The following is a 15,929-nucleotide window of genomic DNA, read 5'->3' as shown; positions in this document are numbered from 1 at the left end:
TTAAGAGCAGGCAGTAGTCCCACGGACCACTGTCTGCTCTTAAAAAATGAAAAGATAACTTTTCATTTTTCGTTTTGTAAAGTATCTCGTTTTCCTTTAAGGAAAACGGGCTGCTTTACAAAAAAAAAAATACTTTATTGAAAAGCAATCACGGACTTGGTGGTGCACTGATCTCAGCAGGCCACCATCCCCGTGATTTTTGCGATTCCTAGGGGGTCGCAAATTGCGACCTACCTCATTAATATTCATGAGGTAGGTCGTTTGCGACCCCCTAGGAATCGCAAAAGGTGTACTATACACCTTGATGCATTGCATTTTGTGATTTCCTAATCGCGAATCCTTGTGATTCGTAATTAGGAAATCGCAAAATGCTAGCTACATACATCTGGCCCAAAGTGTCTTGAAAGAGGTGCCATTGCACCCACCAGTGCTAGGTTGTTTATTTGATTCTGTCAAATCCATAATCTACAGTAGACGATGGACCTTATTAAACCCAAAATGACTTACCACAAACAGACAATAAACATTTTGAACCGCCCAGATACTGCTCCTTACAGTATTTTTCAACATAATAAAAGCCCATACTGTAGGTTTGGCCAACTCCTTCTGTTCTCGTAATGAGTTCTTCCATCTAAAATAATTTGTAAGTATCCACAAGAAATCAGCTTTCACAATCTTATCTGGGTTTGCAAAAAGCTTCCTTTTCCCCATTTGAGAACAGCACAAGCTCACATACCTCAACCAAGGGATCAAGTGCCATCTGTCTAAAGAATGGCAGTCTTGCAGGATCAACCTATTTAATTTGCTTTCGGGACTGGTCCAAATAGTGAGCCGCCTGAGGAGGGGACTCAGCCCAATAATATAATAATAATCCACATTTGTATAGCGTGAACAATCACCCGTAAGGGTCTCTAGGCGCTGGGGGCCGTCGGAAAGATTAAGCAAGCTATTGCCCAGAGTCACATGGTGCTGGGTTAATCTTCTGCCGGCGCCGGGGATCGAACCGCGATCCCCAAATTCCAGAGTCAGTCGCCCTGGCCGCAGCACCACACCTCTTCCCAATATAATTCAAATAAGGTAGCCCCAATGCCTGAAGGACAATGTATTTTCACTAGCAGTGCATCTTCACTGCAGCTGGCCTGCGCCCATATAACCCCACACATCACTTCCGTACATAGCCCCAGCCACACACTTTGTATATTTAATCAAAAAAGATGCATCAGATTGTTGATTTAGGATAGCACATAAAAAGTTGAGCAGACTTCAGATGCCCTTAAGAACTGTAAGATGTAATATATATGTAAACTATGCTGAGTCTGGAATATTGTTAATGGGGGTAATATGAACACGTTCCCATAGGAACACGAGGGACAATTGATTTTTACCAATTAAGTACTTGTTCTTGTAAGCTTATGATGTTTGATTTGGTCTTGAGCAATGTACTGAGTTTTCTTTTTAGTCTAGAACATGAAATTAGAACTCTGCTCATTATTACATTTAACTATATTGGAATAAGTTCGAACTTTGATGTGTTTTGTTCTGATAATAATCTTGTCTTCACTGATTTGCTAAATGTCATTTTACAGTAGCAGAAGTACGACGTGAGTCTCCCGATAAAGCGCCTATGTGGCGTGAAATGCATTGAGTGTGTTCCACACACCAGAATACTGGATTCCTCAGAATCATATGTCTTTATGATATTTTTTGTCTACCATTGACTTGAAGATTGAGTTGTGCTTAGCAATGTTGAAATTCTTATTTTGAAATTAATGTAAACTGATTTGATTTGAAGGATGAAGAATCTAATTGGATTAATGAATTATATATTTTTTGACTAAGTATTGATAAACACACATCTACAAACCGGATAGTGATTAACAATTTCATGATGACTCTCCTTTAAGGAACCAGGATGTTTAATGTTTGTAGGCCATACTAACTTTGCATTCCCCTACATCATTATACTTTAAGTTTCACTTCCATTTCGGTTCCATTATAAAATCAGTTAGGTTATTTTCCTGATTGTGTGTAGCTAGGTTATCCGGAGCCCATTGCAGGTCTAATTTAATGTGATCCAAGAATACAGGGTCATCTGTATATTGCATTAGGTGAATACCCTGCCGCATGGTTTTAATGAAGAAACACACAATTAAGATAAAGTTACCATATCAGTAGCCTACAAACAAGATGTTAATTCTGATGCAAGACTGTCACTCTCTGTGACTGTGGGAACTGGTTGGGGATACAACAGGGTGTGCAGGGGTTACACAGCTCCAGTTGTGGTTTCATTTTGTAGAAGGAAATGTAGGCACACAGTTACGTTTCAGTTAATAACATTTCTACAGCTTATAGACCATGTTTACGTGGCTTGCGGGATTATTTGCTTTCGAATTTGTCCACACCAATGACACTCTACTCATAAACCAGGGCCTGTGGATGGCCCCCTGTAGGCCATGATGCTGTTAGCTTTCTACTCCCTCTTATGCCGATCTTCTCCCAGAGCTGGGCTTTTGATTCCTCTTCTATGGAGCGTCCTCCTCTACAGACAAATCTAGTACCTCAATCCTCCCTCCTTTGGTTTAGAAAGCAGATGCCTTTTTTTCAAGGATCATCCAAGCAACACTTCTAGTACGATAAAGACCTTCAAGTTTCCTCCTAGTCAAACTAAGCGGCAGATTATCCAGTGCATCATCCCTGGAACTCAAAGGCTTTCTCCTCCATACTACTGTGCTCCGCCTACACACCGGTTTGTGAGAAATCCCTAAAATGCTTGTTTAGGATTCTACTCTCTTTATCGTACAGTAGCTGACACAGATGTATATTTCATAGACCATCTCTGTTTAAGGTTAGGCCTGGTTTCACAGGATTGGGGTCCCTTTCACACAGACTGCTTGGCCATATTTCTTTTGATCTGCACATTTTGCAAGAAGAGAGTTCCTGTCCTGGGCTGTAATTCAGTGGGCCAAAAGGAGAGGGATTTACCTTACATGGCTACTAAAACCACGCCTCTAAGGAAGAAGGAAGTAGGATGGGGCAGAGGCTGTCACTGTACTTCCATGCTGTCTTCTGTCCCCCCCACCTTCCAGTCGTATGACCCTGGCACACTTCAAAGGACCTCAGAATATTCCCTGTTTTACTACCACACCACAACCCTGTCTAGCAAATTTCTTCTAAAGTATACTAGGGAGGATGTCTCCCATGAAAATGACGTGATGGAATCTGAGCTGAGACTAAGGAAACAGATATCTGTCTGAGATCCACATAACGTGTTGTTGTAATTTACATGTATCTTACTGTGCTTCTGCTGATCCTGTTGCATTCTAGTTCTATTTAGAATGTAATACTAGAACCTGAGATTGCACAAGGAGTCAGTTGTACTGGGCTTCTTTGAGCATCAGAAGGTTCCTGTTGCTGTGCTGCATTTTATGATATTAAACATATAGAAGTATATTGGATATTGGATCATTTCATTGGCGACGAGCGGAGGAACACTGTCTCAACGAATACTACAGCAGCACAGAAGATCAGTGTTCCAGAACCATATTTTTTTTGGGTGTTAAAGGATTCATGGACATCTCAAGAAGGAAGTAATTTTAAAAAAAAAGGAAATCGAAGAACGGACGAAAGAAGAAGTAAAGCTATGAATATTTCGCGGTTCGTGTGAACAACAACAAAAAGAAAACAAAAAAAGACAACGTTTTTTTTTAAGAAGGAAGAAAACGAGATTTTGGTGAATTTTGTCTATTTCAAGTCTCAGAGAAGATACAAATAATATCCGTTCATAGCGGCAAAGAATTGCAACGATACGAGGTAAACTTCGACATATTTTGACTCTGTAATCACTGTACCAGTTGGATACTGCAACGACGCTCCACGCATCTTTTAAAATTGCCAGGTCTTCACGAGTTTGACTCGAACGAGGATCTTCATCGCGATCGAGACTGGAGCGAAGACCTGCGTCATAAGAACGCACTGTATCCTGGGAACTGAAAGTGCATCTTGGGAACGTGCGTCGTGACGAAAGTGACGCGGCGGCCATTTTGTGCTGTATGGTATCCTAGCAACCACACGAAAGGATTCACAGACGGAATTTTCGACAATTGGTTGAAGTTAGTAACCTAGCAACACGGTGGGCAAAAGCATTTCACAACCTGCCTAGTTATGAACCGGCTACATACTTATTGCTCCTGTATAGTGGGAAAGGTTTATTGCAGTTATTAAGGTCAGTACAGTCAAGGTTTGGGGATTTATATGCAGTGGGCAAACTGTCTCAAAAACGGAGTTCATATCAACTGGAGATGGATGTAATAATATTTACAGCTAAGAGACTTTAATATATATATGAGAGTGGGGTGTTTCCACTACTTTTGACTTAATCAGTTTGAATTATCGACCAGACGAAGAATACACAGAATACCATCACTGGGAGAAGTATAGTTTAAAGCTGGAAGTACCACCAACTTAAAACATGCAATTTGATCCGCCAGCAAAGTTTTTGCAATCTAAAGGGGAACCACCACTTCCATGGGCTAGGTGGAAGGAAGAATTCATTAATTATATGAAAGCAATTGATGGTGAAAGGATGGGAGCGGAAAGAAAAAAAAAAGCATTTTGTTACACTGTCTAGGGTCAGAAGGACAGATGGTATTTAGAGCATTGCCGCAAATAACTATTACGGAAAATGGAGAAGCAACAAACGTATACAATGAAGCGTTACTTAGAATAGAAAAAAGGTTTAAACCAAAAAGTAACATAGCCTTAAATAGGTTCAAATTTTATACTAGAATACAAGAGGAAGGAGAGTCATTTGATGATTTTTTAACAAGTTTGCGCACCTTAAGTCTACATTGTAATTTTGGTAACATCACAGATGAAGTGATAAGAGATCAAATTATAGTTCATGTTAGGTGTAAGGAAACTCAAAAACAACTATGGGTGATGGGTGATCCAAAATTATCAGAGGCAATTTCCACCGCAAAAGCGTTTGAACAGACGGAAAAGTGGATGCATGTAGTAAAGGATAATGGTAACAAAACAGATAAACATGAAGAAGTGGCTGTTGTTAAACGTCAACCTGTACTTAAAAATGAAAGTCACAATTTGAATTCTACGTCTGTTCAAAATAATGGTTTGAATAATCCTAGAAGGTTTGATAGAATGGGGAAATATGGTTTGTGTTACAGATGTGGAAATAAAGATCACATAGCTTCTTTTACAGGATGTCCAGCCATGAAAAGAGAATGTAAGATCTGTGGGAGAATTGGACATTTTGAAAACATGTGTAGGGATCAGAGGAAATTTTCTAATCAATATCGCTCCAGAATTTCTTGCATGTCTCAGGGTTCCAAACAAGATCTGAATGATACTGTGAATGGTGAAGTATCACAAACTTCTGGATTTGTTTCTCTCAGGGATAATGTTTCTACAGTTAAGAATGATGATCTTGGGCGAATAAAAAAACCACCCATGTGAGTGGTTTTAATAGGCAAGGTGAGTCTTGAGCTTATGGCAGATTCTGGATCACCCTGGTAAATAATATCTAGACAATATTTTGAAGAAAAACTTAACAGGGTTTTTGATATAAGTAGGATCTGTTCACCGGATATAAATCCTGTAAGTTATGATGGGTCACGCATTGACTTGATGGGTTTTTTCAAAACCTCAATAATGTTCAAGACCAGGAAGGCAGAGATACAACTATATATTTCGGTTAAAGGTATTAATGTCTTGGGTTGGAGGGATCAGTGGAAGCTGGGAATTATGCTGAATCCAAGACTTAAAGAACCTGTAGTGTTGGATGCTTCTCTTGATAATATGTGTGTCTCATGTACAGGGTCAGAGGATATGGAAAACTTCATTAAGGATTCTTATAAGGAAGTTTTTACAGATTCGTTAGGGAAACTTAAGGACTATTTTCATCAAATAAAGCTCAAAAATAATTCTACACCGGTTAGACAAAGGATTAGACTGGTACCGTTAAACGTAAGAGATGAGCTAAAAGAGATGTTGAAAGAACTAGCATCTGAGGGTATTATTGAACCTATTAATTCTTCTGAATGGGTTTCTCCCATTGTTTTAGTCCGCAAACCGGATAAAAAATTAAGATTGTGTGTGGATTTGAGAGCTTTGAATTCTGAAATTGTTGTGGATTGTCATCCATTACCGAATATAAATGAGGTGGTGTCATTATTGGAAGGTGCAAAGGTGTTTTCCACTTTTGATTTGAGGTCAGCATATCATCATGTCCCTCTAACAGATGATTCGAAAATGTTGACGGCCTTTATCACGCCACAGGGTTTATATCAGTATAACTGAATGCCTTTTGGTTTGGCCTCTGCAGCATCGGTCTTCCAGAAGATAATGTTTAATATTTTCAAAGGTTCGAGGCATGTGGGCTGCTGAATTCATATCTGTGCATAGATCGCCGCCTAGTGTTGGGTCCGGATGTTTGCACGTTGTTGTCCTGGAAGAGTCTTCGAAGTATCCTTGGATAGGTGACTCCTCCCCTGGACTACAGTGCGCATGGGCATCCTCTCCATCCTCAGATTGTTTTTTTCCGCCATTGGGTTCGGATGTGCTATCTTAGCTCAAGTTAGGAAAAAATTTTGTCGAGGCCTTTAGTTCGCGTCGGTACTGTTTATCGATCGGTTTTCGATACTCTCTGTTAGTTTACTAACTTCCAGCACCGACTTTGTTCGCATTTACCTGTCCATCAACTACTTCGACGATGGAATCGAGGACGCCATTCAAAAGGTGTCCGGTATGTAATGCGAAGTACCCACACATCGACGTCCATCCGGTGTGCAACAAATGCCTTTCGCCGGACCACGACGAGTCGACATGTATGGCCTGTGCCCGGTTCCGTTCAAAGAAGACTCTGCGGAATCGTCGAGCGGCGAGGCTCGAAGCGCAGCACGCGGCACCGGCCCCAGCTGACATCTTCGACGACGCGGACGACGTCGAAGAAGTAGAAGTCTTACCCTCCAGTCCCGTTTCCGACCAAGAACCCGGATCGGACGAGGCCGACGAGTCACTCTTCCACAGAGGTGAAGACGACACCGAGGTAGGAGACGACGAGGAGGCCTTAGGGGCCGAAGAGAGTAGCTCCGATGATGAACAAGGCCTACCTGTTCAAACCGAGAATTCACCAGTGCCACAGACTATGGCTCCGGTCGAGGGATCGCCTTCGGGCCTTACCCGAGACCTATCACGCAGTCCTTCGGCCCCGCCCTCGGGCCCGGCCTCGGACGTTCAGCGGCAGCCATTACCGCTTAAGCCAGCTGGTTTCCCTTCCACGAAACCGAAACCGAAAGCTGCTCAGGTTCCTACGAAACCGAAACTGAAAGTGGCGCTAGTCGGATCGAGGCCTTCAACACCTTCGACGCCGGCGCACCGTGTCGGCACCGACCGCACCAAGGGGGACTTCGGTGCCGAACTCGAGACGGGCGACATGGGAGTCGACAAACGGAAGAAGGCCATCGGCGCCGAAAAACCTGCTCGGTTACCGGCGTCGACGCCACCGACACCGAGGGCCGTCCCGCCTGCTACGCCTCGCAGCACCCCCTCGACGACACCGAAACCTCACGTGTCGAAGACGTCGACGGTGATCTCCGCACCTCGGCTCGATGCACCACGGGCGCAGAAGATATCTGCAGCCGCCTCGACGACCCTGGCGGGGGCCACGACCTCTAAGGCGCCCCGAGTACGGCCTGGCGCAATGCCAGGCTGCAAAACCAAGGCTGCCCTCCAGGACCAGTCGGGTTCGATCGATCCAGCGGTTTCGTCGGTGCCGACCAGCATTACCTTCGGCTTGCCTCCATCCACAATCCCGAAGGCGTTTCAACTCAGGACACAGGCCACCAAAACTGCGGTTACGCCTGTCGAGCCGTCACCGTCACGCGTCATCGACGCCGACACTGGCAGGATGATTCTCCACGACCGAAGGATAACTTCGGAACCGCCATTGGAACCTTTCAGGATCCCGCTAAAGAGGAAGCTGCCTGTGGACACAGAACCTCTCCTGTATGAACCCTTTCATTCACCCTACCAGGATCCACACCGGGCCTCCCCCACACGCTCCGACACGGATGCATTGGAGGACTACATGGGTGAACAAGTCCCCTACCATGTGGACACGGACCCTGATGACCAGCAGGACCCTGACCAAACTTGGGGCGACCCTGCAGACCCCAGTGCACCTCTTGATGCACAGGACCCACAACTATATGGGGCAAAAACGTCACCCACAGAGGATACTGCGGCGTTCAACGCTCTGATTGAACGGGCGGCGAACAACCATGATGTACAGCTTCACTCTGATATCATCGAAGATGACTTTCTAATGGACACCTTTGCATCCTCAGAAAGACATGTAAAGACTCTGCCAATGTTGAAGGGGGTCCTTAAGCCAGCCACTGACATTTTCAGGGAACCCACCAGGGCACGAGTGATAAACCCCAGGATCGATAAGAAATACAGATCAGCACCTGGGGATCCTACTTACATCAGAGGACAATTACCACTCGACTCCATCGTTGTGGCGAATGCCCGCAAGAGGGCACACTCGCAGACAACGGGTGACGCTCCTCCCCCGGACAAGGAGTCCAAGGTGCTGGAGACCTCCGGCAAGCGAGTTGCCGCACAAGCTGCAAGCATATGGCGCATAGCTAACACTCAAGCGCTCCTCGCTCGCTACGATAGGGCGCACTATGACACAATGGAGCAACTCCTTCAACACCTCCCTGACCCCTACAAAGAAGGTGCAGAAATCCTTATCAGAGAGGGACAGCTACTCACAAATGCTGCCATCAAATGTGCACTAGACGCTGCTGACACGGCTGCCAGGGCCATCAACACTAGCGTCATCCTACGACGTCACGCCTGGCTACGTATCTCAGGATTCAAGCCTGAGGTACAAAACAATATCCTTAATCAGCCTGTCAACCCCGACTTTTTGTTCGGGCCTGAGGTTGACGCCACCCTCGAGAAGATAAAAAAGGACACGGACACTGCAAAGTCCATGGGCGCCCTACAAACTCAGTCCTTTCGGAGCGGCTCCTTTCGTCGCCCCGGAAACAAGGGAGCAGGCAGAGGACAGGGGTCACAACAAACATATAACAAGGGTAATACGCAGACCACCTACGATAAGAACACCCGAGGTGGCTATCGTGGCTCCAGTACCAAGGGCAGAGGACGTGGCTACGGCAACACCAGGTCCTCCCCCAAGAACAAGCAGTGACGCCCTCTCCCTTCCTCCCGACCACATAACACCTGTCGGGGGAAGGCTACAACGGTTCCTGTCCACGTGGAACTCCATCACCACGGACAGGTGGGTCAAAGATATTATAAAATACGGTTACTGTCTGGAGTTAACTTCCACTCCACCCACAATACCACAAAGAAACCGTCCTATGTCTTCAGAGCACTTGACGCTCTTACAGCAAGAGGTAGAAAGTATGCTTCTAAAAGGCGCTATCGAGGTCGTACCCGTCCACGAGCGGGGCACGGGGGTTTACTCCCTCTACTTCTTAATTCCAAAAAAGGACGGGTCGCTCAGGCCTATATTAGACCTGAGACCCCTGAACCAGTACATTCTTTCGGAGCACTTTCACATGCTCACTCTACAGCAAGTCCTTCCGCTTCTCCAGCAGGGAGACTTCCTAGCATCACTGGACCTCAAGGATGCGTATTTTCACATACCCATCCACCCCTCACACAAAAAATACCTCAGGTTCACTGTTCAGGGGCAGCACTATCAGTTCAAAGTCCTTCCCTTCGGCGTGACAACAGCGCCCAGGGTTTTCACAAAGTGCCTAGCTACGGTGGCGGCACATTTACGGAGACAGCACATACACGTCTACCCCTACCTAGACGACTGGCTCGTTCAAGCGAGATCGGCCCAGCAATGTGCAAGCCACGTGTCCCGTACCATTCACCTTCTTCACAGTCTGGGATTCTCACTAAATTACCCAAAGTCTCATCTCCAGCCCGCACACGTACAACAGTACCTAGGTGCGACTATAGACACTCTGGCGGCCACAGCTCAGCCAAATTTAGTGAGGATCAACGGCATACAAGCGCTGATCTCCAAGTTCAGACCCAACCACTCGCTTCCAGCGCGAGTGTTTATGCAGTTGATAGGCATGATGGCCTCCTGCATCTTCATAGTCCCGCACGCGAGATTACATATGCGCCCACTTCAGGAGTGCCTAGCACGTCAGTGGAATCAGGCTCAAGGACAGTTGAAAGACCTAGTGTTGGTGAGCGGTCGGGCATACAACTCTCTGCATTGGTGGAATCCACAAAACCTTTGCAAGGGCCGACCGTTCCAAGAGCCTGTTCCACAAATAGTACTGACAGCGGACGCGTCTCTCCAGGGATGGGGAGCTCATGTACTCCACTACACAGTGCAGGGACTATGGACGACACAACAGAAGAAGATGCACATCAACCTTCTGGAACTGATGGCAATCTTCCTGGCCATGAAGGCTTTCAAAGTACATCTGTGCAACAAGGTCGTGTTGATCCGGACGGACAACATGACCGCAATGTACTACATACAGAAGCAGGGAGGGACACACTCTCCACAGTTGTCTCATCTGGCTCAGAGCATGTGGAAGTGGGCCATTCAGAGGAACATGTTCCTCATGGCGGAACACCTCCCCGGCAAGGACAACCAGATGGCGGATCTGCTCAGCAGACACAGCCACCAGATGCACGAGTGGGAGTTACACCCATCGGTACTCCAACCGTACTTCCAGCAGTGGGGTCACCCAGAAATAGACCTATTCGCGACAAGCGAAAACGCAAAATGCCAAAGCTTCGCCGCCAGATTCCCACACCCGCAGTCGCAGGGCAATGCGATATGGATGAACTGGTCCGGCAAATTTGCGTACGCTTTTCCTCCAGCACCGTTGATACCGCTGGTGGCTCGCAAACTCCGACAACACTCCCTGACACTCGTCCTAGTTGCTCCCACGTGGGCACGCCAGCCGTGGTACACCACCTTCCTCGAACTTTCCGTGGTACCGCATCAAAGGCTGCGGATCAAACCCGCGCATTTGACGCAGAACCATGGAGAGGTTCAGCACCCAGATCCGCAACAGCTGAACCTGGCGATCTGGCTCCTGAAGTCCTAGAGTTTGGCTATCTCAATCTGCCACCTGACTGTATGGACATCATCAAGGAGGCCAGGAGACCCACTACAAGAGCTTGCTATGCAGCCAAATGGAAACGGTTCGTCATTTATTGCGGTAATAATGACATTAACCCGCTGGACGCATCCATCCACAACATCATATGTTACCTCTTACACCTATACCGATGCAATCTGGCGTACACCTCTATACGGGTCCATTTGACCGCAATATCAGCCTATCTGCAAACCAGGCAGCACCTCTCTCTCTTCAGAGTGCCTGCCATCAAAGCATTCTTGGAAGGACTCAAACGAGTCATTCCACCTAGTCACCCACCGGCTCCAATGTGGAACCTCAACTTGGTCCTCACACGCCTGATGGGTCCACCCTTTGAACCTCTACACTCATGCGAGATTCAATTCCTTACCTGGAAAGTAGCCTTCCTGGTAGCGATCACTTCCCTAAGAAGAGTTAGTGAACTCCAGGCACTAACCGTTCAAGAGCCATTTATTCAGGTTCACGCCAACAGGGTCGTACTACGTACCAACCCCAAATTCATGCCCAAGGTAATATCGCAGTTCCACATGAACCAGACTATTGAACTGCCCGTTTTCTTCCAAAACCCACAAACTGTTGCAGAGAGGGCATTACATACACTAGATGTACGGAGGGCCTTCATGTACTACATCGACAGGACTAAACCCTTCAGGAAGACAAAACAACTGTTCGTTGCCTTTGCCCCACACCACAAAGGTAACGCCATCTCCAAAGCAGGGATAGCCAGATGGATAGTTAAGTGTATTCAAATCTGTTATCAAAAGGCAAAACGCACATTAACTATTCCACCACGAGCCCACTCAACACGCAAGTTGGGGGCTTCCATGGCCTTCCTAGGAAACATTCCCCTGCATGATATATGCAGAGCAGCCACATGGTCCACTACACACACATTTACAAAACACTATTGCGTAGATGTGCAGTCAAAACAGCAGGCAGCTGTAGGACAGGCTGTTCTCAAAACACTTTTTCAGACCGCTGCAGCTGGCACGGGTAGCCGCCGCCAATAGAGGGCACTGCTATGTATTCTATGCACAGATATGAATTCAGCAGCCCACATGCCTCGAACTGAATATGCTACTTACCAGTATGCATCTGTTCTTGGCATGTAGGGCTGCTGACATTCATATCGCCCTCCCTCCTCCCCGGCGCCTGTCGCAGCTGCAGCTCTCAGAATTATTGCAAGCATGGTCATCACTTTCTGTATCTACTCCATCACTGCCACAATGGCGAAAAACAATCTGAGGATGGAGAGGATGCCCATGCGCACTGTAGTCCAGGGGAGGAGTCACCTATCCAAGGATACTTCGAAGACTCTTCCAGGACAACAACGTGCAAACATCCGGACCCAACACTAGGCGGCGATCTATGCACAGATATGAATGTCAGCAGCCCTACATGCCAAGAACAGATGCATACTGGTAAGTAGCATATTCAATATTGATAACTTTGTAAAGTGCTTTCAGGATATCATCTTAATATTTTCGACCAATGATGAGGAACATTTAAAACATCTTTCATTAGTATGTGATAGGTTAAAAAAAAATGGTTTAACGCTTAAGGCTCACAAATGTAAGATGTTTAAAAAATCTGTAGAATATCTGGGCCACACCTTAACGGGGAATGGAGTGATTCCTAAAAAATCAAATGTTGATGCTATCTTAGATGCTCCTGCTCCGAAAAACAAAGAGCAGTTACTTTCTTTTGCAGGAATGTGCGAGTACTATTCTAAATTCGTGCAAAATTTTGCTAGTAAGATGGAACCTTTAAGGAAATTGTTGAGAAGGAATAGTGTCTTTGATTGGTCAGAGGAACAGGAACATGCGTGCATGATCATTAAGAACGACATTTTGAATGCTCCAATATTAAGACCGTTTTGCATGAACAAACATTGTATTATTACGGTGGATGCAAGCCTGTATGGAATTGGGGGTGTTCTCTCACAGAGGGCTGGCAATGAAGAGTGGAATGTATGCTTTGCGTCCAGAACGTTGAATGAGACAGAAAGGCGTTACGCTGTGATAGAAAAATAATTACTTGCATGCGTATGGGCAATTGAACATTTTAGAAATTATATTTGGGGTGCAAATTTTACGTTGCGAACGGACCACAAACCCTTGATTAACATACTGTCACCAGGTGGAGGCTGGAACTCCACAGCTAGAATTGCAAGGTTGACGTCCAGGTTGCAAGAGTATTGCTTTAAGTCGGAGTTTGTCCCAGGAAAAAAAAATGTGACAGCAGATTTTTTATCACTTCATCCGTGTCATTCGGATTCAGGTGTAAAAGATGATGAATCAGAAATAATGACTACAATTCAGGATGTAGTTGTAGGTGCGTTTTCAGACATATCCGAGGAGTCATGGAAATCTTGTGACGAGAATGATGTTCTATGGAAGTTAGTGAAGAATTACATTGTGGAAGGTTGGCCAAGAAGGAAGGATATTAGTGAAGAGCTGGTTCCCATGTTTAATGTTACCGGATCAGTTGGAGTTAGAAGGTGATTTTGTTTATAAAAATGGAAAGTGTGTTCCACCTTTTGGAGTGCGTGTAATGATTCTTACTTTAGCTCACAAGTCACATCCAGGGATGTCGGCTATGAAACGATTAATTGGATCGTATTTTTGGAAGCCAGGAATGGACCGCATGGCAGATCGGGTTGTTAGGGAATGTGATGTTTGCATTTCTAATGAGAAAATGTTTAAAGTAAATGTTCCGCCTCTTAAGAGTACCGAATGGCCGGAGGAACCCTGGAAGAAATTGGCGTTTGATATATCTGGGCCGTTCCTTAAGTGTCACAATATCAAACATATTACTACATCATTGTATGCACCACATGAGAATGGTTTGGTTGAACGCTTCAACCGGGTACTAAAAAACTACATATCAGAGATTCTTAAGCAGACAGGTGATTGGAAAAATGCTTTAAGGGAAAGATTGTGGACGTATCGAATCACACCACATTCTGTTACTGAGGTTAGTCCATTTCGCCTCTTGAAGGGAAGAGACCCTGTTTCTCATATTTGTCTGTGGTGGCTCAAGGAGAAGTGTGGTAATAATATCAGGTATGATTGCAATATCATGGATACTAGTTGTATTGTTAAAGAAAAACAATGGAAATATAGCGAATGGTATGACAGGAAATGGAATACAAAGGAGCATAATTTCAGAGTGGGGGAGTTGGTTAGAATTAAGAAACCAGGTTTCCTAAGGAAGTGTTCGAACAAGTTTTCTAAGCCTATTAGTGTTACAAAAATTTTTAGAAATTCACTTATAACTCAGGATGGTAAGATGTGGAATGTCAGACGGGTTGCTAAGAGTCCTCTGAATATCAGGCCCATTCCTAATTCCAGTCAGATAAATCACAATCTCTCACCTTCAGATTTACATACTTACCCTAAGTTTGGTGAGTCACCTCGCTCTACTCCTGATACCACAATGTTACACAATGATTCGGTTGCCTTGAGAGTCAAAGATTCTTCTCGAACAAGGTCTTTACCCAGGAAGTTGTTAGATTATGCTAGTTAGTTTGTTAGACACATTTTGTTAAACAGTACTGGATTAATTGTATTTTGTCTTTCTTTTGTTTTCGTAAAAAAAGGAGGTATGTTGTAATTTACATGTATCTTACTGTGCTTCTGCTGATCCTGTTACATTCTAGTTCTATTTAGAATGTAATACTAGAACCTGAGATTGCACAAGGAGTCAGTTGTACTGGGCTTCTTTGAGCATCAGAAGGTTCCTGTTGCTGTGCTGCATTTTATGATATTAAACATATAAAAGTATATTGGATATTGGATCATTTCACGTGTCTCTTGTGCTTGGGCTGTAGTCATGACTAGAAGTAGTGTGATAAATGTACCCTCCTGCACCTTAAGGTGGTCTCCAAGTGGGAGGTGAGACTGTCACTAAACATAAGATGATTTCACGTTTGAAATTTTTTCCTAATCTGAGTTACAGGACTGCTTGCGAACTTGATCGAGTGGCCAGTCCTGCAAAAAGCCCAGCCCCTTTAAAAATAAAATCTGGTTAATCAAAAAAATGCTATAAGCATAAGAAAGCTAAGTGGGACTAAACCGCATCTCGCCACTCATAATAAGGTTAGAAAGTATGAGGACATCAATCGAAAGATCATATCCCTCAAGCAACTTCTATCTCCCATCCGGTCCAACAACAGGTCTTGGCATGCCCTGAATTCCCTAGACTGTCATAGACCCCCACCAAATGGCAAACGTCAAGGAGCATATGCTACAGCCTTCAGATATTACTAGTCCTTGCTTTAGTGCCCCCTGTTAGACCTCCACCAACAGACCCTTCCCTAGTGTTAACTGACTCGAAGGGACTCTTTCCCAGGTCCATATCCACTCTTCTTCAGACTTCCACCCTGACTTGTAGATCCCAGCTAGTCCCTTCTATGCTGCAACAAAGCTGACTCTGCTGGCCCCAAGTCTTCCAGTCTTAAAACTCAAATCGAAGTTGGCCCACTCCAGCCCTATGTCATACCATGAGATTACAAAAGCGCAACCGGTGATTCTGCTACCAGACTCTAATCCTCCATTTCTTCGTCAGTTCCGGTGCTATCATGGGCTTGAGGCCTTTTTTGGTTCTAATTCTGACACAATTCAAGGGACTCAAAATGACACCAGTGATACCAATCATGATCAGGAGACAGAATACCAGTGGGCTGGATACATCTCCAAAGGCAGAGCTCTACACCTGCGCCACCAATGGAAACAA

General features: G+C 45.2%; 1 protein-coding gene and 1 long non-coding RNA gene across 4 annotated transcripts in view; one reads left to right on the top strand and one right to left on the bottom strand.

The window, feature by feature from the left end:
- The window catches only part of LOC146775820 (uncharacterized), a 185,842-nt gene extending 181,851 nt beyond the window's left edge, over positions 1–3,991 (bottom strand). The window contains exon 1 of the long non-coding RNA XR_014972396.1: positions 3,849–3,991. This is a non-coding gene — a long non-coding RNA (uncharacterized LOC146775820). The remainder of the gene's footprint in view (positions 1–3,848) is intronic.
- The window catches only part of LOC146775817 (FH1/FH2 domain-containing protein 1-like), a 2,636,482-nt gene that overhangs the window by 1,605,390 nt on the left and 1,015,163 nt on the right, over positions 1–15,929 (top strand). The gene's annotated exons all lie outside the window — the stretch shown is intronic.

This window comes from Triturus cristatus, chromosome 12 (assembly GCF_964204655.1).
Source record: "Triturus cristatus chromosome 12, aTriCri1.1, whole genome shotgun sequence".
Classification (NCBI taxonomy): Eukaryota; Metazoa; Chordata; class Amphibia; order Caudata; family Salamandridae; genus Triturus; species Triturus cristatus.
The sequence above is the reverse complement of the archived record's forward strand: the minus strand, read 5'-3'. Positions and strand labels throughout refer to the sequence as shown.